This window comes from Camelus ferus, chromosome 3 (assembly GCF_009834535.1).
Source record: "Camelus ferus isolate YT-003-E chromosome 3, BCGSAC_Cfer_1.0, whole genome shotgun sequence".
Lineage (NCBI taxonomy): Eukaryota > Metazoa > Chordata > Mammalia > Artiodactyla > Camelidae > Camelus > Camelus ferus.
The window spans coordinates 46,012,640-46,035,214 of NC_045698.1; the positions used below are offsets into that span (position 1 = coordinate 46,012,640).

The 22,575-nt window shown below is 42.0% G+C and overlaps 1 long non-coding RNA gene and 1 other non-coding gene across 2 annotated transcripts in view; one reads left to right on the forward strand and one right to left on the reverse strand.

Annotated features, from left to right (window-relative positions):
- Positions 1 to 22,575, reverse strand: part of LOC106729670 — a 332,779-nt gene that overhangs the window by 282,739 nt on the left and 27,465 nt on the right. The window lies entirely within an intron of this gene.
- LOC116662895 lies at positions 4,752 to 4,858 on the forward strand. The gene has a single exon (XR_004318977.1). It is a non-coding gene; the product is annotated as a U6 spliceosomal RNA (small nuclear RNA).

Genomic DNA, 22,575 nt, shown 5'->3' on the forward strand with positions numbered 1-22,575 from the left:
AGTGACTGTTACAGGAACAGTGCAAAAGCCCACAGCACAGCTCTCCTCCTGCGGGGCTGCGGCTGCGGGAAAAGCAGACCAAAGCCAATGAGGGCCACCTGGGAGAGGAGGTGGAGGCTTTGCCACTCACCAGTATCTGGTTACACCTAGTCTCCAGGCTTCCCCCATAGGCCCCGCCCCTGAATTCTCCCAGGAAGCCCTCCAACTTTCACTGCTGCCTTCAGACCCTCGTTCTCCCATCTCTCCGGGACTGCCAGGGGTGCCCTTCTAACACCATCCTCATCTCATTTGAACTCATTCCTCAAGGACTCACTGCTTCCCAGTTTGTAGGCCTTTTCCTCTCAGCCCACAGGGAGCTCCTGCTTCCCTGAATTCTTATAGTTCTTGCATTCTGCGTAATAATAGTAATTTTTATGTATGTATGTGTTGAGTCTCACTGTGTGCGAGGACCCATGTTAAGCAGTTCATATAGGTGATCTTATCTAATCTTCACAGCTATCCCAACCTATCTTTCATTAGAGGAAGCTGTGGTTACAGGGCCAGTAAGTGGCAGGGATGGGATTTCAACCCAGATCGGTCATCAGGAAAGCCCACGTTCTTCCCCATATTCCATACTCCGTTCTTTGGGCTACTCACAATAGACTTGCATTGTTTCCTTTTCATTTTATAGTTTATATAGTTTATTCTATGTTCTTGTGCCTCATTTGCACAAGGATGTCGACTCCCCTGGAGAATGGGGATCATGTGTTGTATTTGTCTAGTACGAGGCTGGGCACTTAGTAGGTGCCTAATATTTGTGAACGGATGTAGCATGAATGGATATGCATGTTTCTTCAAAGTTCTCAAAGGCTTTATAAGAACGATCCTGCTTGACTGTGGTGGGTGCAGAGAGAAAGGCAGAGGGGTGGTGATGTGTGGAAAGAGCCCATCAGAGTCAATACATCATCTTGCTCTGGTTCAGTACAGTTCAAGTGACCCCTGTGTAACAGGTGAGGCCATGTGAAGCCTGGCACAGATGCAGTGTCAGAGAAATTCCCAGGAGATGTACCACCTCTGCCACAAAAGTAGAATGACTGTGGCAATCATTATTCCTGAGGTTTCCCTGAGGAGCCAAGACCCCTTCAGCCAATCGATCGGCTCCAGGACAGAACTTCTGTGGCCCACTGGGCTCCCTTGCTAAATGGCTTAGTCAGAGCATTGGGAACCAGTGCCAAATGGAAGCCTTTCTGATTGACCTGCTATTAGGAGGCCATTGCATTATAAACCTTCAAAGTTTGAACCATGAAATAATTTCAAATGCAGTGTCAAGAGAAGAGTTCCAACGTGTAATAGATAAAATTTCAAAGATGCATAAAAATTAAAGGAAGGGTCAACTCATTTGAATGGCACACAAATTTAATATTAGTGTCACTGTCTAATGGAAAACCTCAGGATCCAAGGGGGTTCATATCAGTACTGTCATTGCCCTTCATGAAACCTCAACCAGATGACTTCACCTTGCTGTGTCTCAGTCTCCCCACCTGCACGATGAAGAACACAATTTCATTCTCCAACCACCTTCGAGATGCCATCTGAGAGCATCTGATTGCCTGAGCTTCCTTTCTCAAGTCTCATGTAAATATACACCATGTTTCTAAAAACCTCTCTGCATACACACATTTGTTACAAAATTTGTTACTCAGAAGTTTCTATCAGGGCAATCAGCCCATTTAAAAAAAAAAAAAGGCATGGGAGGAAAGAATTATTTTCAGAGTTGGAGAAAACAAAGCCAGAAACAGTACAGAAACAGTTTCTGAATAAACAATCTGCTGCTTATCTATTAAGCCATGTTACTTTACTTTAAGAAAAGAGCACTTAAAAGAGTAAGCTCTACCTCAGTTCTCATCAAGGAGACCAATACCTTTGTAGTGACATGAATTGGCTTGAGAAAATCCTTTCTTCTCACAAATGACTGATATTTTAATGTCAATTAAAAATTAGGAAAATACGTGATGCATTTTTTAATTGGACAAAATACTAGGAAAGCAGAATCCAAGACTCAGTGAAGAATGGAAAAACTCACGGTTCTCACAGAATCTTTACCCCCAGCCCACTAGGCCAGGGCTTCTTTACATTTTCAATTCTCACGTCTGCTTCTCAAGGGTCCTCTTCCTCCTTTCCTATGACTGACTGCATTCTCTCCTGGCCACCTCTAGAAGCCAACTCCTTCATCCCTTCCCCTTTCTTTGCTTGTTGCATCTAACATCGCGGGCTGGGACACAAGATACCCAAGCCTGTTAAAACCAGGAATAAAGTTACAGAGCTGGAGGGGACTTGGGCTGCCCCCTCGAGGAACGGCATCAGCCTGCGTCACCTGCTGCTTACTTGGTCAGAGGCGGGAGAAGTGGTCAGATTTCTCTCTTTCAGAAAATGGAAACTTTGTTCCACTTAGAAGGCAACATCATTTAGGTATCCGTCTTGGCTTTGGGAGAACCCTCCTGATACCGTATACTAGTTAACTCTTCCTCCATGGGGACTGTCGTTAAAATGCTACGCGGGGACAGGTAATGAATAAAGCCCCCTTCCTGAGAGGCACCTCTGGTAAGATCCTTCATCAGACAGACACTGTGACCAAGCAGCAGTGACCGGTCTAGCCCTACATATAGAAATAACAGAAAGCAGGGATGGGAATCTGAGCTTGGTCCAGTTGTAATCTAATCTTTGGGGCTTTGATAGTAAATGTGATAAAGTCCTTTGGAGACTACACTGGGTGTTAGGGAGCAAAATGGTTTCTTCTTCAAAGCAGCAGCTAGGAAGGAAGGATCCTAGGCTATATCCTGAAAGGTTATACCCTACAGGACTAAATCATAGTCATCAAAATCTCTATCTTAGAAATGAATTATTAATTGTAATTGTTACACCAAGACCCTCATTTGTATCAGTTCTTCAAACCTTGCCCGTGGGTTACATCCTCCAGGAAGCTTTCCATCAACCCCGCCCCACCAGTCAGATGCCACTCCTGAGCCCCAGTCCCCAGTCCCAGCACCGACTTCCTGCACACGCTGTGCTGTAACGATGGGCTTCTCCTCACCTGGGGCCTCCAGCTCCACGAGGACAAGGCTTATATTTTTCTGCTCACAACTTTAGCACCAAAAATTGTGCCTTGTGCAGAGTGCACGTTCACTCTATGTTTTAATGAATGAATGCATCTTTGTATCTTCCATAATATAGTTCCTCCATCCACCGAAGAGCTAATCATGGTTCACTCTCACAAGCCTGCAGAAGGTAGGGCATCGTGACCTCACTATAAGACAAGCCAAAAGCACTAGAAGAGGTCGTACTGAGCAGAGTCCAAAGAGGCTGTCCTCAGCACAATGTCATGGAGGTTTCCCCTTTTCGTGAGAATGAGTGAAGCCTCCCACAGTCACGTGATATTTTCTCAGCTTCCCACTGGCCCAGGCTGACCCTGGATCGGGAGATGACATATGACCTTGAAAGCACCTCCTTTGTTGTGGGGCCCAAAGGAGACAGGGTTGGACTGTGGGCAGGTCTGGCCTTCAAAGCCTGGGAGGAGATTGATGTTCTGTAATGTGGCTCAAAGGACAATGTGAGCTGTTTCTGAGCACAGGGCAAGTGAGACCTCAGCCCCCTTGGGACCCACACAGGAATTCAAGGTCTGCACGGTGAAGTTATCTTATATCTTTCCTGAGCTCTTAATTCAATTTTCTGTAGGGGGAGAAAAAAAAAAAAAAAAAAAGAACAGCTGGCATTTTCCATTGAGGGCTCTGAATAAAACCGGAAATACTCTGTGCTGATGGGGGCAGGGGTAAGAGGATCTGCTGAACTCTAATGATTCCTTAAACACACAGGCCACAGAGCCACAGGAAAAGCCATCTAGGAAGGTATATTTTTATTAGGCCTTCTTTTAAAGACTTAGAAGATTTTTTTTAAACCACATGAATTCTGTTTTTAACTTGCATAAAAGCCTGCAGTTAATTTTTATGAGCAGATTTCAAATCCCTGAAAAACAGGTTTGGTAAAAATCTCTGACAAGACTTGAACTACAAGGTTTAGAGAGACCTTAAGGGAAAAAAAAAAAGGACATTTTTATTTCCTTTGTATATTTTCCCTAAAAAGCTGGGTCATATTTTTCATAAATAATATTTAAAGGACAGAAAATCTTGCTTAACAACCCAATTCCAATCCTCCCATGGAAAATGCCAAAAAATGAGTAAATTTCTGAATTTAATGGGTGGGTACAAACCATAAGAACCAATCACTTCCAGATTAAGAGTTTTCTTGGTTTCTTTTTTTAAAAATATATATTCTTGAGGGGAGGGTATAGCTCAGTGGCAGAGTGCATGCCTAGCATGCATGAGGTCCTGGGTTCAATCCACAGTACCTCCATTAAAGATAAATAAATAAAAACCTAATTACCAACCTGCTCCGGGAAAAAAAAAAAAATCAATAAAAAATTTCAAGTTAATTTTTTTAAAAATCTTATTTATTTTAAAGATAAATTGATAGCAAATATTCAAGAGTTTTCTTGGTTTCTAATGTCATGTTGAAAAAAATTCCATAAAGCACAGCATAACTCCTGCCCCCTACCCTATCCCTAAAATTACTTCAACAGATTGAGAATTTTTTGTTTATATTCCTCAAATTGAAATGGCCAACTGGAACTTCCTCATGCATCTGCCTGGGCCCTGACCTGGTCTACACCTACCCATGGAAGTCAGCTAAAGCAAACACATATTAAACAGTTTTTTTCTATGCTTATTTCAGCAGCACATATACTAAAATTGAAACAATACAGAGAAAATTAGCATGGTCCTTATGCAAGGATGACATGCAAATTTATGAAACGTTCCATATTTTTATTAGCAGATACAAACTACTATATGTAACATACATAAACAACAAGGTCCTACTGTATACTGTAGGGAACTATATTCAATACCTTGTAATAACTTATAATTAAAAAGAGTATGAAAAAGAATATGTATATATATGACTGAATCACTATGCTGTACACCAGAAACCAATACAACACTGTAAGTCAACTATGAATTGAAAAAAAAAAAAAGTAACCAAAAATGGAAACTTGAAAAAAATATATTTTTTCTAATTTAGCCATATATCTGATTAGTATCCTTAGTTTCAATAACTTAACAAATTCTAATATTCCCCCTAAATCTATGGTTTGATTGAAGTTTGTGGGGTGATCAAATGTTCCTCTTCACAGGTCCTTGTGTTATTAACACATTATTAAAAAGACGAGTCCTAGGACCTGAAGGCAGATGATTTTTTTCCTCTCATTATTTCCTTAGTCTAAACCCTAAAGAATGGAAGGCCAGAATGTGGAGTCCTGGTTACTTTTGAAGAGCGAGTCCAGCATATACGTATTTCTGCATGCCCTTCTCACTACCAAGACCAGCAGACAGGTGTGTTCAAGAGCAAAACCACAGGCTCAGAGCCAGGACACAGTGTCTGCCTCACAGCACTAGACGCAGGTCGCCAGGAAGTGCCCAGTGCTTACATCCAGCCAGAAACTGAGGCTCAGGCTCCCCTCTGTCTCCTCCAGACTCTTCCATCCTCAAGCCTCTTCTTCCTACATTTGCCCACCTTCTCCACCCTGGAAGCCCAGCCCTCAAACAGGTTGTATCCGGAAACTGCTTCGCTTGTGGCCAGGATGCAGAATTATCTTAAACACCCTAACCCTCCAACAAAAGGGATCAGTGGTTTCACTTTACATCCACACTGAGGTGTGAGGACCAGATGTAAGTAGGTTTTTAATCACATTAGTCCCAGAGTGGCAGGAGGATTGATTTTAGGATTTGGGAAGAAGAAGTTATTGTTAAGTATCTTGGAGGAATCAAGGTTGGGAGCAGGAAGTGAAGGTTGACCCAAATGAAGGACTGTCCTAGCTTCTACTGGACCAACCATGTACAACTGCAGACAAGCATGTGTGGGTGAGTTACCAGCTTCCTCCACAGCAGAGTCTGAAAGGATAGCTCAAGAAGAGAGAGTTAAGCAACTGCAGAAAGGGCAGTGATGTTCCTCCTGCCAGCCTCATTGGAGGAAGTGACGACTCCAGATGTGTACACAAGCTCCTTTTCAAACACACACACACACACACACACACACACACACACAAATCCTATTTACACATTTTGCAAGATTTCCTCCTTTGACAATAGCTGATTGTATTAGAATCCTGGATTCCGAAAATCTCTGATATACTCTATCCACCTTTTTCATTGGACAGATGGAAATACATGAGGTCTAGAGAGATAAAGTGACTTTCCCCAAATTATTAAAGTTTTCTGCTCTCCTCAGGGGATAATACAACAACAAACAATAATCGATGTGACTTGGGGCAGGGAGGCCAGTGTAATGTAGTGTGACTGGATGTCTGCCAACTGTGTGATCTCAAGTAATTTTGTTCATTTCCCTGAACCTCAGTTTCCTCATTTTGAACAACTGAGATAATAATAGCACGTGTACCTCAGAGGGTAGGCAAAAGAATTAAATGCAAAAACATATTTTAAACAGTGAGCATAGTGCTTGGTACCTAGTAAGTATCATCAAAACATTTCTATAACTGTTACTGATTTTAGGATTTGGGAAGAAGGAGATTATTGTCAACCATCTAGAGGAATCGAGGTTGGATGCAGGAAATAAAGGTTGATCCAATAAAGGATCACTTGTTATTATTATCTCTGCTGATAGCATAATAGTCTATGGAACTTTGAAGTCAGGAGCCAATGTAACTTAACAATAGTGATGGTATTATTATAACAACAATATGACTAGAATCCCTCGAGTATGTGTCTGGGCACTTTACTAATTGCTTTAAATACATTATTTCATTCCAGTCCTCCCAGTTCTATAGATAAGGAAACTGTCCCTGAAAGAAACTTAACATTTTTCTCAAAAGCTGGTAAATGATGCTCCCAGGACATGAACTAGGTCCCTTGGACCCCAGAATGCATGCTGTTATTTTGAATTATGATTAACCATCTATAGATTAAGGAGAAATAGAGAAAAGGAAAATGTTTGAATTCATAAGTGAGGTCTTTTTCCCTTTTCCCAAGTAAAACAGATAAAAGGCTGCATTTAGAGCAGAATGAGCCAATATCAACCACTTCTCTTAACCACGGCAGACTTTTATAATAAATGTTTTGGCTGAGTGTGAGGTCACTCAATGTCGGTTCAATACCCCGTTAACAGGGAGCTATATGCCAATTCTGCCATCTTGAGATTTATCTCTGATGTACACTAAAATTGGTTGGTTTCTACTGATTGAGCATTTGAGATACAAAAGCTTGACAACTGGCAGCTATTTATTTGATATGTCCCAGTATCCATCAAACTTGGAGCCACGTTATCTGCTGTTTGAATGTGTCTTGAAGCTTCCCAAATCTGGCTTCCATAATTGTGTGGAACACGTCACTTGTTTGGAAAACAGTGGTAAATTGGGGCTACTCTTTTTCCACCTTTGGGTATTCAGAGATTTTATTTAGGCAAGCTGTGAACCAGGTTCATTCTACCCACCCCATCCCTAGGGATAAGGTCAGACCTGGGGCGTGGGTGAGACACTTCTAGAGGGTGCTCAAAAGCCCTACTCAAAAAGTTTTATCTTCAGTCAAAAGGCCCACATGTTGCAAAATACTGAAAGGAGGGTGCCTTAAATTGTGAAATCTTCTGTGAGGGATCTCATTTTTCTGGAACTCCCTGACATCTGAGCCCTCGTGCTGCTGGAAGGGTTCCAAGAGCACCATAAAATTAGGGCTTGTCCTGTCTGAACTGAGTCCAGATCATTTCAAAGTGACTCAAGGCAGGGAAATAAATATTGAACCTAGTTAAATGTTGCTTGAGATTATGCTTGGCACTGGGTGTCCGGTCACTGATTTACTCTTAGGTTACACGGGTTATTTTTGAGCTCAGATGGCTACACCAGGGTGGAATCATTCAATGGCAGCAATTATTTGCAAGCACAGTTGCATTTCTGACACATTTGGTGGAATGCAAATGTAAAGATTTATAGGACGGTACTGGGTGGGGGGAGAGATGTGAAAGGCCTGGTTTCATGCTACTTTATTAAACTCTAGATCACATTATTTGCCCCCATTCTTTTTCTCCTTTTCCTTACCTTTCTTGAATAAACTCTTTCTTGCCACTTCTTTCCTGCCTTTCATCTCCCTTCCCTTTTTTTAGGAAATAACTTATGAATGAACAGTCAGAAATCAGGATCAAAGAGCTATAATGATCTGTAGCTCACCCTACCCCTTTAAACTGCCAAAAATATGTGGAAGGAGATATTTGGAAAAGAAATGTTTCAAGTGGCCAGTTGTGGGTTTAATGAACAGACTTTGAGGCCAAAATCTCCCATGGCACACCTGCACTCTGTATAGCCACTCCCCTGCTTGAATAGGCCTGAGGCATTTTCACTTTGGGACGGATGCTGGGTTTGGTACATCAGTGCCACAAGATGGAATTCACAGGCACTCTCAGCCCTCTGCCTCTCCTCCCTTCAGCAAGAGGAGAACACTCCCCAAGACTGAGTCTGATCTTGCTGTGTGATCTCAGGCTCTGGCTGCTGCATCCAGTCCCAGCCCAGCCCAGCCCATCGGAGAGTTTTCTGCTAAGAGCCACCGTTGGAGCCAGACAGACCCACAGGGGACTCCTGATTGGCACTATGCCAACTGCTGACCTTGGACAACTGACCTAACACTCTCTAAGCTCAGTTTCCTTATCCATAAAATGAGGTTGATGAAAGCTCCTATCTTACAGGGCCGTTGTGAAGATGCCATGGGGTAAGGCACACGCAGTGTAAAGTGTTCAGTTCAGCACCTGGTATATAGTAACAAGAAGCGGTAGGAATTATAACAGTTCTCTAAATGTCAAACCGCCTTTCTTTCTGAAAGGTCTGCAGACTCTGGGCACAGATGTAACCTCAGCACACCAGTGAAGGCAGCTCAGAGGCATGGCAGAGGTGAAAGACAGGGGTCAACTAGGCAGGGACACTCTTACAAGGACGCGCACCTGTTCCAGAGAGGAGGGCTCTGTCTCTGACAGGTTTCTACACTGGCTCAGCCAAGTGCAGAGTCCTGACCAACACGATTGAAAGCACAGGGCTTTTTAATTTGCCTATCTTTGGAAAAACTAGACATAAGACAATAGAGTATAGATTAAATTCTATTAGGGCAAAAATCAATCAGATCCACAAACTTTTGGTCAATTAATCTTTGACAAAGGAGGCAAGAACATACAATGAAGTAAAGACAGTCTCTTCAGCAAATGGTGTTGGGAAAACTGGACAGCAGCATGTAAATCAATGAAGTTATAACACTCCCTCACATCATACACAAAAATAAACTCAAAATGGCTTAAAGACTTAAACATAAAACAGGACACTGTAAGCCTCTTAGAAGAAAACATAGGCAAAACATTCTCTGACATAAATCTCAGCAATGTTCTCCTAGGGCAGTCTACCCAAGAAATAGAAATAAAAGCAAAAATAAACAAATGGGACCTAATTAAACTTCGAAGCTTTTGCACAGCAAAGGAAACCATAAGCAAAATGAAAGACAATCTACAGAGTGGGAGAATATATTTGCAAAAGATGAGACTGTCAAGGGTTTAATATCCAGAATATATAAACAGCTCATACAACTTAATAAGGAAAAAAACAAACAACTCAATCCAAAAATGGGCAGAAAACCTAAACAAGCAATTCTCCAATGAAGACATACAAACGGCCAATAGGCACATGAAAAAATGCTCAATATCACTAATTCTCAGAGAAATGCAAATCAAAACTATAAGAAGTCATCACTTCACACCAGTCAGAATGGCCATCATTCAAAAATCCACCAACAATAAATGCTGGAGAGACTGTGGAGAAAAGGGAATACTCCTACATTGCTGGTGAGAATGTAGTTTGGTGCAGCCATTGTGGAAAACAGTATGGAGGTTCCTCAAAAAACTAAAAACAGATTTACCATATGATCCAGCAATTCCACTCTTGGGCATATATCCAGAAGGAACTCTAATTCAAAAAGATATATGCACTCCGAAGTTCATAGAAGCACTATTTACAATAGCCAAGACACAGAAACAACCTAAATGTCCATCAACAGATGATTGGATAAATAAGATGTGGTATATTTATACAATGGAATACTACTTAGCTGTAAAAAAAAAAAGAATAAATAATGTCATTTGCAGCAACATGGATGGACCTGGAGATCGTCATTTTAAGTGAAGTAAGACAGAAAGAGAAAGAAAAATATCATATATCACTTACATGTGGAATCTAAAAAAAAAAGACAAACTTATTTACAAAACAGAAACAGACTCACAGACACAAAAAACAAACTTACGGTTACCAGGGGGGAAAGGGGTGGGAAGGGATAAATTGGGGGTTTGAGATTTGCAGATACTAACTAATATATATAAAATAGATAAACAACAAGTTCATATTGTATAGCACAAGGAACTATATTCAATATCTTGTAGTAACTTATGGTGAAGAGTATGAAAATGAATATATGTATGTTCATGTATGACTGATGCATAACGCTATACACCAGAAATTGACACAACATTGTAAACTGACTATACTTCAATAAAAATATATGTATAATAAAATAAAATAAATCAATAAGAAATATCTGTTTGACAAAGCTCCAGATTTAGACTGTCTTCTCTCAAGAACTATTTGATCCCACTGAAGTCCAGGAGTCACACTTGGCATGTGTAAAAGATTGTATGTTTTCCAGGGCACCTCCCTACACCTTACGTTACTTCAGCCTCCCCAAAACCTTTCAAGGGAGGCATTATTGTCTCCACTTTACACATAAGAAGCTGCTGCTCAGAGAGTTTTAAGTCAAGTCCAGGGTAACTCAGCTAATACCTGGCTGAACTCTGTTTTCTTTTTTCTTTCTTTTTAAAGACCCAGGTTTTTGTTTTGTTTTGTTTTAGCTCTCTTATTGATTTTTTTTAAATTCTTTTTTTTGTTTTTGTTTTTGTTTCGGGGAGCTGGGTAATTAGGTTTATTTAATTATTTATTTTCTAATGCAGGTACTGGGGATTGAACCCAGGACCTTGTGCATGCTAAGCAAATTCTCTACCACTGAGCTATACCCTTCCAGCTGAGTTATTTCTTGATCCCAGCGTTGCTTGCATTACACTGTTCAGCTTTCTCTACCTACTGAGAATGGGTCTTCACAACCCCTCCACACTCACAGACCCAATCTGGCTCTGATGAGGAACATGTCCATTGTGTAGGCTCTGAAGAGGGGCTCAGCTGAAGCAGGGCATGCAGAATCTGTGGTTTTAAAATCTACTCATGAATAGGTACCAAATACTGAAGGACTTTCTGGAAAGAAACAGAATCCAAGAATTTCTGGGGGGCTCTATACTCAGGAGCTTTAGGAATCAGACTGGACATGAGGGGTGCTTTATTTTGTGAGCCAGCTGAATATAAATACCATGGTAAATTTAATGATAATGTGTCCCGAAGATCTCAGATAGTATAGTCTCACCAAAGGCACAAATGAATGGAGATTTTACAGAGAGGCATTGAGTGCTTCCAGCTACAAGGAATTAATTCTGTCCCTCCAAACACAACATTTTCAGGGGGTCCCCAGAGCCCCTCTCTTTGCTAAGTGGGGGAAGAAAGACCTGAATCTTCAGCCACAAAGAGAGGCAAATGGATCCAAAGATGATGGTTTCACCCTCCCCTCTTCCCACCGCCTGGAAAACAAAGAGGGACAACGATGAAAGTCCTGGTAACCATGCAGGGATGATGCAGCAGGGAAAGTGTGATTTAAACGACCGCTATGAAAGGATTATTTCAAAATGTCCCACATAGCCCTTTCCCATCCCGTCCTGCAGCTGTGGGGATGGAGGTGGAGCTTCCGGAGATCAGCTCCTTGACTCTGTGACTGGGGTAGCCCAGGGACCTGGCCTTGATTGAACATCAGCTGCCCTGGGGAGCCAGAGAGACTGTCTTATTTAGGGTGTGTCCCAGAGGGATTTTCTTGCCTCATTTTTAGTCCCGAGTAAAAAAAGGTGGTTTCCTATGCAGAAAACATGGCCCTGCCTTCCACATGGTGAGAGAACACTCAGCAAACGCCCTCACGGAGCTCACTTAACTGATGGGGCTCTCCGTAAGCAGCCACTGGACTAGTGCTGAGGCCAACTGGACCATGTCCAGTGACGTCCGTAGATCCTGAGATTTGGTTTCATTAATCTCTGGAGACAAATCAGCTGGGCACTTCCTGGCAGTGTTTAAACCACCATGGCGGGTTTGATTAGGAAGCTGCTCGCACTCCAAGTCCAGAGGTCACCTAGGGAGGGTCTTGGCTTCTGCCAAAGGAAGGAAGATCCCAGGGCTGCTCTGAAGGTGACCCCACCAGAACAGAGCAAGGCCTCTGCTGTCAAGCCCCTCACTCTCTCCAACCAGGGTGCGGCCTCCTGCTGCCACGAAGACACAGCTCTCTACCACAACCAGAGACCGCCAAGGGACTAGAGACAGGGCTGGGTGGCTGCCATAGGGGCCTCCCTTCCAAGAAACTTGACACACTTCTCCCCACAGGTGCCCCACCTCCTTCTGCTGAGATGCAGTGAGATGGTAAAGATCAGGAGCTGAAAGTCAGGCTGCCAAGTTTTGAATCCCAGCTCTATCCACAAACCATGTGATCATGAGCAAGTCACTTAACCTCTCTGAGCTTCAAGCTCCTCTTCCACTAAAGGGGGTAATAAAAGCTCCACCCAGCATCATGAGGTTGTTGTGGGATTGAGCTGCATGATCGGAGTACAGATTTAGAACAGTGCCTGACTCTGAGTAAACGTGAAGTTGCATACAATTGGATTTTCCTCTTCCCGGGCCGTAGGCCCCCCATCTTCCCCTCTCCCCGAGACTCCACCCTGTCTGCCCCGCCGGGGCAGTGCTTGTGCTCCAGACCACTCCTCCCTTTACCCTGTGAAACCTGCTGTTGGCTGCCATATAAGAAAGGGTCCGCCATCCACAAATCCACACCACGCTGAACGCGTTGTCCTAACAGGATCATTGGTATTCCACGATAGGACAAACTTCAGCTACAAGGTACAAATACCTAGGAGGGAATCTTCGATATTATTGGTCTGCAGGTGGAAAATGATTTTTGCATCCTGCAGGAGAATTAAAGAGGAAGCAGCAGACCAGGGCCTTGTTACCTAGACATCGATTTGAGGACAAGAAGAGGATATATGACAGGTTTTATAAGTAGAGTCGAGGACAGAAGAGATGATACCACAAAGTTCTTTATGGAAAAAATAAGGTTGAAGGGGACTTGGTATCCCCAGATGGAGGCCAAGATGTGGACACCCTGCTTACAGCCCTCACAAACCCAGTGCTACCAGGCCCCTGGCTAGCCCATGGGCCTAAGGCCTCCGGAGTCCTTGGTGAAGGATGACTGACATAAACCTTCACTTCCTTGTGCTCATCACATATCCAAGGGTACAGGCAACTGAGAGACACCTTGATAAGTCAGTTTTCTGGGACCAACTCAGCCACATCAATGTGGCTGTCTCTCCTCACCCCACCCCTTACATCTCCTCACACTTTCACACACACACACCCCTTGTCTGGTTTCGACAAAATGAGACTACACACAACACAGACTCTAAGGACCACAAGACGACAAGTGATGGGGGCTGGGAGCAATCATATGTTCCCAAAAATAAGATTCCTCACCAAGGCCCCAGTTCCTGTGCTCTCAGCAAACCATCTGTAGTCTTGCAGGGGAATGGTGACAATTCCACTCTTTTCTACCTCATCCTCAGGCCACCACAAGCCTGTGGCTGGCCACATGGTGGCAAAAAGTTCTGCTGGTCAGAAGGGAATGCAGTGGAAAGATGGAAGTCAGGCACCCCCCCTACCACCACCAACCCAGACGGGACATTATCCTCTGGCGATCGATTAAAGGGGCTTCTCTGCGGCCAGGGGTGCCCTTGCCCACTGCCCCCTCCCCACGATGAGGTCACCCACGGACGGCTCTGATTCCTGGAGAAAGGGCCTTGGTTTGTTTCAACCAACTTCAGGCAGCACAAAGCCCAGCCCATCTCTGCACAGCTCTGAGCATTTAACAAATGCTTTTAATGATGATGGTGCAACGCTCTCAGCCTAGATCTGTCAGGGTCCCTAAGGCATGAAATGGTCCCCTGAGAAACATATATTATCTGAAGCTTCCCCTTTTGCTTAATTATATTGTACTAATTATTTTTTTAACCACAGGATTTCTCTTCCCCCCAGTCTTCCACCCAACCCCGGCTTCACTGTGGGTTGGATTTACATAAAAGACCAGCACTTTATAATTGTGATGATTGATCACCCAAGTTTCCTTGGGTTCAGATTGTTTCCTAATGTGGGTCATTTTTCATCATAAAGAGTCAGCTGATAATGATGTCATTTCCAGTGCTTGAATTTCGAGGCAGTGGCCACGTATCACAGAGTTTAAACGACTGTCTACAGGGCAGCAGAATCGTGTTGTTATCAGTTTAAAGCAGTTGCTGCTTTACTCCTGGGGACAAAACAAGAACTGGGGCCTCCCAGAACTCATCAAACAAGAGCAGGATGCCAGGAATACAAATCTGTATCGGGGGCTGGAGGGCTGGGGGCTGGGAGAGGGGAGGCAGTGGAGCAAACCTGGTTTTGTGTGAAGCGGTGTAGCAAGCATCAGATAAAAACGACCAAGTGATACCTGACGGAAAATAAGCCACACTGCTGATCACTGGCTACCCTGAACGTGCTCTCCCACAATCGTTTAACTGTGATTCCACAGCAAGATTAACAAGGGAGAACTGAAGTCACTCGTGAAGAGGAGCTTTGGACTAAAACCCATCCACCAGGCTAGCCAAAAAACGTGCCTCCCATTGAGTGAGTGGGGCCTGGAATATGACCTCAATTTGGGGGTGTGAAACATGGATATGAAATGACATGATGCTGTATATGTGTGTAAGACAAAGAGCTGCATCATTAGAATCCCAAAGCTTGCAGGTCCTAAATCACCGCGGCCCCAGACGTCCCCTTTTCCACTGTTTGCCTCCAGTCATCTTCCCACGGGGTGCTGCCTCCTGGAACCCCTCTAAATGTCCCGCAGATGTTAACAGTTTGGAGTGTGAGCTGAGCCCTACCTTCCATGGCCTTTCTCATTCAACCCAACCTGTTTTCCCTCTTCTCCAGAAAACTGTCCAACTCAAAGAAAAACTATAAGAAAAGTACAATGATTAGGTCACCTAGATTCACCAGTTGTTCATACTGTCCCAAATCTGCTTTCTCTATATATATACATGGATATACATATTTTTATTTAACCATTTAGAATTTGTTACGTTAGCTTTATGACATCATGACATGTTCACCCCTACATACTTCAGGGTGTATCTCAAAAGAGCAAAAACATTCTCTTCATTTCCACAATACGATTATCTTATTCAAAAAACGTAACATAGATACACTACAATTATCTAGTATGTAGTTCTTATTTAAGTTCTCCAATTGTCCCTATAAAGTCTTAAGAAGCTGATTTAAATGTGTGTATATATTTAAATTCTATATGTACATATAGAGATAAAGATAAAGCTATATAGATAGAGATGTATCTCCAGGATTTGATCAAGGACTTCATATTGCATTTCTTTGACATGTCTCTTTACTTTGGTCTCCGTTCTTGCTTTGTTATGGTTTGATTTCTTTTTTTGTTTTGTGACACTGGGTTGGTCTTAGCAGTATCAGTACAGACTTGCTATTTTTTTCAAAAAAATTTATTTCTTTATATAATGGAGATATGTCAGGAGGACATGGGATCTACCTTGCAGGAATCTTCACCAGGAAAACTGGCATAAATTGAACATAAAAATGGTTAGTAATAGAAATGACTATAACAATTGGTGGGAGGCTAAATATACTCTGATATGAAAAAAGTAAAAATGGGAAGGAGAAAGGAAAGCTCTTCTTTCCGAAGAATACCAACTAATACATGAGGAAGGAATTTAGAAAATTACCATTTCATAGCCATCAGAGTAATAATTCAGACAAGAACCATCACATCCCAGTCCATTTTTATATCTCCCCTCTCCTATAGTGAGAACTCAAGTTCCCAAAAGCCCAGTATTTTTATCCATTTGTTGGGTCCTACAATACACAAAATTGTTTCAAGATTGCTACACAATTACCACTACCAACACCTTATGTAAAGTCCAAGATATTTCTGCAATTTAATTTTTTCTTAGAAAAAAATCACATTGGGAGTACACAGTCAGAATACTGTGTTCAAAAGTGACTTGAATAACTTCTCTTATGTGTGATTTTTATCTATTTGATATAAAGTTAGGTTCTTCTTTTTCTATTTCAATTCAATATCTATCTTCTTATCATCTTTGTCAATTTAATTTTATTTTTTGGAATTATAAACCATTAACACAGCTTCAAAGTCAAAACCAAGCCAACAGGTGTAAAGATGGTTCCCCAGCCCTGCACTGGATTCCCACTTACCCCATAGGTAACCAATTTTGTTAGTTTCCTCATTTTTCATTTCCTTTTTGAAAAAAGTAGCAGGATTTTCAATACCTTTTTAAAGCCACTATTATTTGCATCCCTTTTGTAATAACTGCTTTCAAATTTAGGAAAAATATGTAGGAAAATTCCAAAAGATAAATTCATTCCAAGAAAATTCCTTCCCATTTCTTGCTTAGAATTAGAGAACATATCTTTGTTTCCTTTTCAAAGGACATCAGAAAAGGGGTACAGGAGGGAACAGGGAGAATGATGGAGGCCACACCCAGCAACATGACTTAGGGAGCTAAGCATCATCAAAGTCCTCAAAATGTGAATTTTTTTGTCTGAGAAGCAAATGAGAAAGCAACTAACTTGCTCCACTTCTGGTTCTTTCATCACTGATGTGATCAAAACAACCAGCCCAGCTATAGCACTTCTTAGGCTAAAAACAAACCTGAATATGTCCTGCTCTAGCTTAAAACCCTTCCAGGGTTCCCCATTGCCTTTAGGGTAAACCCCAAACTTACAAAGTCTTCACAAGGCTGCCGTCTCCAGCCTTGTCTCATGTGTACACACACAAACACTTGTGATTCCCAACTGCCTGGTTCTCTTCTCACCCTGCGCTTTGCTTTACTAATGCTGATCCTGCTACTCGAAATGCTCTTCCCAACATGGGCCAGTAAGTCAGCTGGATGGGCTTCACTCTGATCAGCCCCAAAGCAAGTCCGTTCTTTGAGGCTTCGAGAAGCCTCTTCCACCACTGAGCTCCCCAAGTTTGCAACTCGGGTATTGGGTTAGTAACAGGACCTCCTGCAACTGCCTGTTGTCCAACAAAAAGGGAGGTATGAGGGCAATGAGGTTTGCGAGTCTAACCTTCAAGCCAAGGACTGACAGAGGAAGGCGCTTGGCTGCGGCAGTAGAGCACTCAGCCCCCGCCTATCGCACCCTGCTCTGTGGGGCGTCCCTGAGCCCTCCTGATGCTGAGGTCCACTGCCCCCAACCCAGTGCCCTTCCCACCTCAGACCTCCCAGGTTCCCAGTCCTGTGATCTTAGATCTCTATCTGCCACACTTCTGCTTTCCTGTTTTGCATTTCCAACCAGGCAAGTAAACAAACAGTCTCCTGAGAGATCTGTTCATTCAACTGCTCTTCTTACACTCCTATTTCCTAGATTTTCCTGGATCCTTCCTCAGACCCTGCATGGCAGTGTCACAGTCCCTTAAATCCTGACATCTCATCTTCGTCTGGCTCCTTCCATTGTCTTCAGCTCCTTCCTCCCACTTGAAGAGTTGCTAACAGAGCAGTGCTTTTTCGGCTTTACTGTGAAAAAGAATCATCCAAAGACTTTCTGACGCAGTAGGTCATGGGTGGGGCCCTGGAATCTGCATTTCCAGCATATACCTGGAAAGGTGGTCCTAGGACCACTTTAAAGGAAACAATAAATAGACCATCTCAGTGCTTTATGTCACCTTTCACCCTAACTGGGCCCTCCGAGTGCTAGAGATATTCTTTCTTCTAATGACTCAGAATGACCATTCACCAGACATCATGAGCAAAATCCAAGCAGGCAATCCTCACCAGACCAACTGCCCTCAGCTGGTCCAGACGAGGAACTACAGCTGCAAAGCACTTCCAGCTCTTTACCCCAATTATACCCTAACCCTGAAATAAATGTATCTTTGAGCTCTGAATAACATTTTATTTTCCACTCAAGCAATGGGCATTATTCTGCTGCTTACTCATACACTCTTTGTTTATTCACATCAATGTGATTTTTAGTGGCATAGAACAATAATGCTTACCTGTGTATTTCATTCTAAAGGTATTTTGATAGTATACATACTTAGAATCCATCACGTAACTTGCAGGAAACAATTGCACGGAGGGATGGTATAGCTCAAGGGGAGCACACGCTTAGCATGCATGAGGTCCTGGGTTCAATCCCTAGTACCTCCTCTAAGAGTAAATAAATACATAAACCTAACTACCTCCCCTCCCCTCTTCATACACAAACACAAAATAACAACTGCACTTCCATTCATCTTGTCACATACTAACTTCCTCAAAAACATATCAAATTGGGCTCGACGTCTATGGAACTGACAAATTAATCAGAATTGCTACCACCTGGCAAATGAAGGGCACCTCGAAGTGGTGGAAAATGTCAGGGCTGTTCAAACACAGTCTGGAGGAGGCAACAGAGTCATGCCCCATGGAGGCACAGGTCAGGGAACTGGAGAAGGGGGCCTGTTTTCCTCTGGCTTTTGGAACATGAGCATGCTTATCTTCCCTTCTGAGAGGGTCAGAAACTATTCTGGCCAAAAATGCATGTGGTTTTACATATAAAGTTGTTTTTTTTTTTTTTTTTTAAGCATCTTGAGAAAATCAGAAAGAGGTAGATAAGGAATCCCAGACTACACTAAGATTTTGGAAAGAGGAAGTGGAGTGCATGACACAGACAGGGGTCCGAAGCCTCTGCACCATGGAACCATGGCAGGACCCGGACCTGCCACGCTGCACACAGGCAGTAGCAGGTGTAGTGGTTCCACGTGAAGTTCTGGCTCTTTCTGCTGGAGTTTTACTCGCACTCTGCTGCTTACCAGTTGTGATGTTGGGTGAATCACTTAGTCTCTGAAGCCTTTCCCATCCACTTGAAGAGGGATAGTTTTAACTCATATAATTATGGTATCTGACTAAGGAATTGCTTTGTGCAAGCTGGGTAATGGAAAGAAAATTTTAAGTAGGTATACTGTCTAAATACCTTTAAATATTACTACTTTTTATTGTGGTAAAATATACAAAACATAAACTTTATCATTTTAAGAGTACAAGTCAGTAGCCTTAAGTACATTCACTTTTTTGTCCAACCATCACCACCAGTCCATCTCCAGAACATTTTCATCAGTCCAAACTGAAACTCTATTATTTTTTGATCCATTAACTAGTTTTGGTCATGTTCATACATTTTTTAGCATGGTACCTAATACATGTTAACTGTTGACATAACATCAGGGATCATGGGGCTTCATTTTTGCTTTTGAACTTCATTTTTGAGCAGTTCTATTTGTAGGAATTAATATTTCACTGTATTTACTTTATCTTAAAAGTCTTCCAAAGAACAAAGACAAAATCTGCTTTATTAATGAAACTCATTGTATCTTGAATTTTTTATAATTTTTTTAATGGCAATACTGGGGAATGAACCCAGGACCTTGTGCGTGCTAAGCATGCACCACCACTGAGTCTTACCCACCCACCCCCAATTTTTATAAATTTAAGATACATTAGAGGATCTTAGCAATTTTATTTTTCCTATATCTTAAAATACCTTGCTATTCATCATCTTAGGCATTATTTGATATTACTCAAGAACTATTCTCAACTATACTTTAAAAAGAATCACTAAACTAACGTGAAATGGAAAAATAATAGAATTGCTTAAAAGACTGATACAATAATGAAATAAACCATCACTATTACATCACCCTACAGTTTTCCTGTTGTCTTGCCCCAAGTATTGCAGCACCTTCCAAGGATCAAGAGAAGAAGACAAGGGATACCATCTTTGTAGTTTTTTTTTTTTTAATCTTTCAGTCAACACAGCTGAGAATTTATAGTTTTATTTTCTAACCTAAATAGCAAAAATAAGGAAATTTACAGAGGAAGATGTTTCATAATTATCAAAGCAGAGATTAATGCCAAAAGATTTCACACAAGTGAAATCTCAGACAGGAGTCTTCAGATGAAAATATCCTAGGTGAATTTTCTCAAATTCTAGAATCATTTGAGTGGACACTATACTTCTAAGGACAAAAAGGAAGTACAGTGTTCTCAATGAGTTAGTCACTCAATAAGAACTTTATCATGAAATATTTTGTGATCAGAACTTGGACCATCCTGTTTTACTAAAAAGATGAATGACAATATTCTTTTATCTTTATGGTGATACCAAAATTTCACTTGATATGGGTCATAAGTGGATAGGGCAGCTATGTATAAAAAGGTGAATGAAAGAAAATGGATAATGTAAATATCAAAAGTTCTACTGATCACTCTAATTCATGTTTATAAATCTGAAACGTTTTGCAATTGTGGAACAAAGATAGCTTTCCTCTCAAAATTACGAGCCATCAAAGTTTTCAAAAGTATTATATTTTGATGATGTTGTTACCTGTAAGAAGATAAAATCAGAAGTAACAATAAGCAAGAACTTTTACAGATGGATTTGAAACCTGGAATCAGATTTAAAAGATGGATATGTTCCAGAATCATACACAACAGCTGACCAGTTAATGGTGTTCACAGGAAGTTGCCCATTTTCGGTATAAGTACCTTCTAAACCAGGAAAACATGGAATAAAAAATTGGGATTTGCTATGTTTAAATTTTTATCAAAATTTCTAATAAAGTTGTTTTCCCCACTACTTAATAGCTTAAAAAGGATTTGTTGGCGGCAAATGGTAAATATTGAGAACTACACTTGTATACCAAGGATTAAGCACTAGATAAAACTTTGTTGTTATTGTCACTACCGTCATCCTCACCAGAGTCCACAGAGTTTCATCAAGTTCTAGGTTTATTCTGAAAAAGAAACCACATCCTATGTTCCATGAAACAATAAAAAGGACTCATGAGCACACCAGGTTAGCGGTATCCTGGTACCACATTCAGCACAGAAGGGTAGCCCAGCGTGCCCTCCCACTGTGGCATGCAAAAGGCAGATCTGGGGCTTCATGTGGCCATTCACAAGGTGAGCCTTCTTCCTGGAGTGTGTGTGAGACGCAGTGCAAATCCTGCCAAGATGCTATCACCCTCCCTGACCACTACCCACTTCCGCTGATTCACACGGGACTGAGAAGCCACCAAATGACCTGGTAATACACCCTCCATGACTTTTAAGAGCTTAACCCTTTAAAATAAAAAAAGAAAAAGAAAAACTTGTACCCTAGTTCCTTTCGATCAAAGGCTGTGACTTTGAATTAAGATGAATGCTATGGAAAGTGATGATCTGGCTAGAGGAGGGAGAGTCCATAGAAAAAACAAAAAAAATCCTACAACTGAATCCAGAAAAGGACACCAAGAGGGCCACAGAAAGAAAAACAGAAATGAAGGAATGTTTCTAGGAACTCCGAAAAGAAAAACGTAAGAAAGTGGGTAAAGAAAAAAGCTCGGAGATTCAAATGTCTGTATATGTATGTATTTATCTATAATTTTTTAGATCAGTAAATGTTACCTCCTCAGTTTGTCCAGTACAGGGAAGAACTTTCCAGTCACAGAGGGATCCTTTAGGGGGAAAAAAGTGACCACAGGACTGTGGTTGGTCCCCATGCAGGCATATATTTAAGGAGTGGTTAAAGGACCACCTAAAAACTATGCTGCAAAAGCTGAGCTGGAAGAGAAGAAAAGTGGATTCTCTCTAAGGTCCCTTCCATCTAAACTCAGGGTAACACAATAGTGAAGACAATGTGGGTCCTGGAGTCAGAATGTCTGGGTTCTATTTCTAGCCCAGCCTTTACTGAGGGACACTATTTACTTGATCAAACCTAACTTTCATCGTCTGTGGAATAGTAGGCAAGAGGGGACCAGTGATGACAGTGGAACCCACCTGTGCAGGATATGTTCTGTTTACCCCTACAGATCCTCTTGTACCTTTTACTAGCTCCCTTTCTGCCATGGAGACTGGCCTGGATGAAATACTCCACTAGACTCCCCTGTTGGGTACAATAGGCTCCTGCTCCAGCAGGAGACAGCAGGCGGGGTGGGGGGAAATGATGCCATTGGCTCTCTCCCTGTGGGCTTCTATCTGATTGCGTCCCTCAAGCAAAGGTCACTACTGCTCTCCAGATATCCCTATCTACATCACTCTTTCCTTTGGGATTCTGAAAATTCCACCCTTCCTTCAACCCTCCAAAGAAGTTACAGCTCCTTTGCTACTAGCCCAGAGATAACACCCTCTCTCTTACAAATCCCCTATTCCTGCCTTCACTTTGCAAATCGTCTATTTATTAAACCCTCTTCCAATGATCTTCATTTGTGGTTACACCTGTGA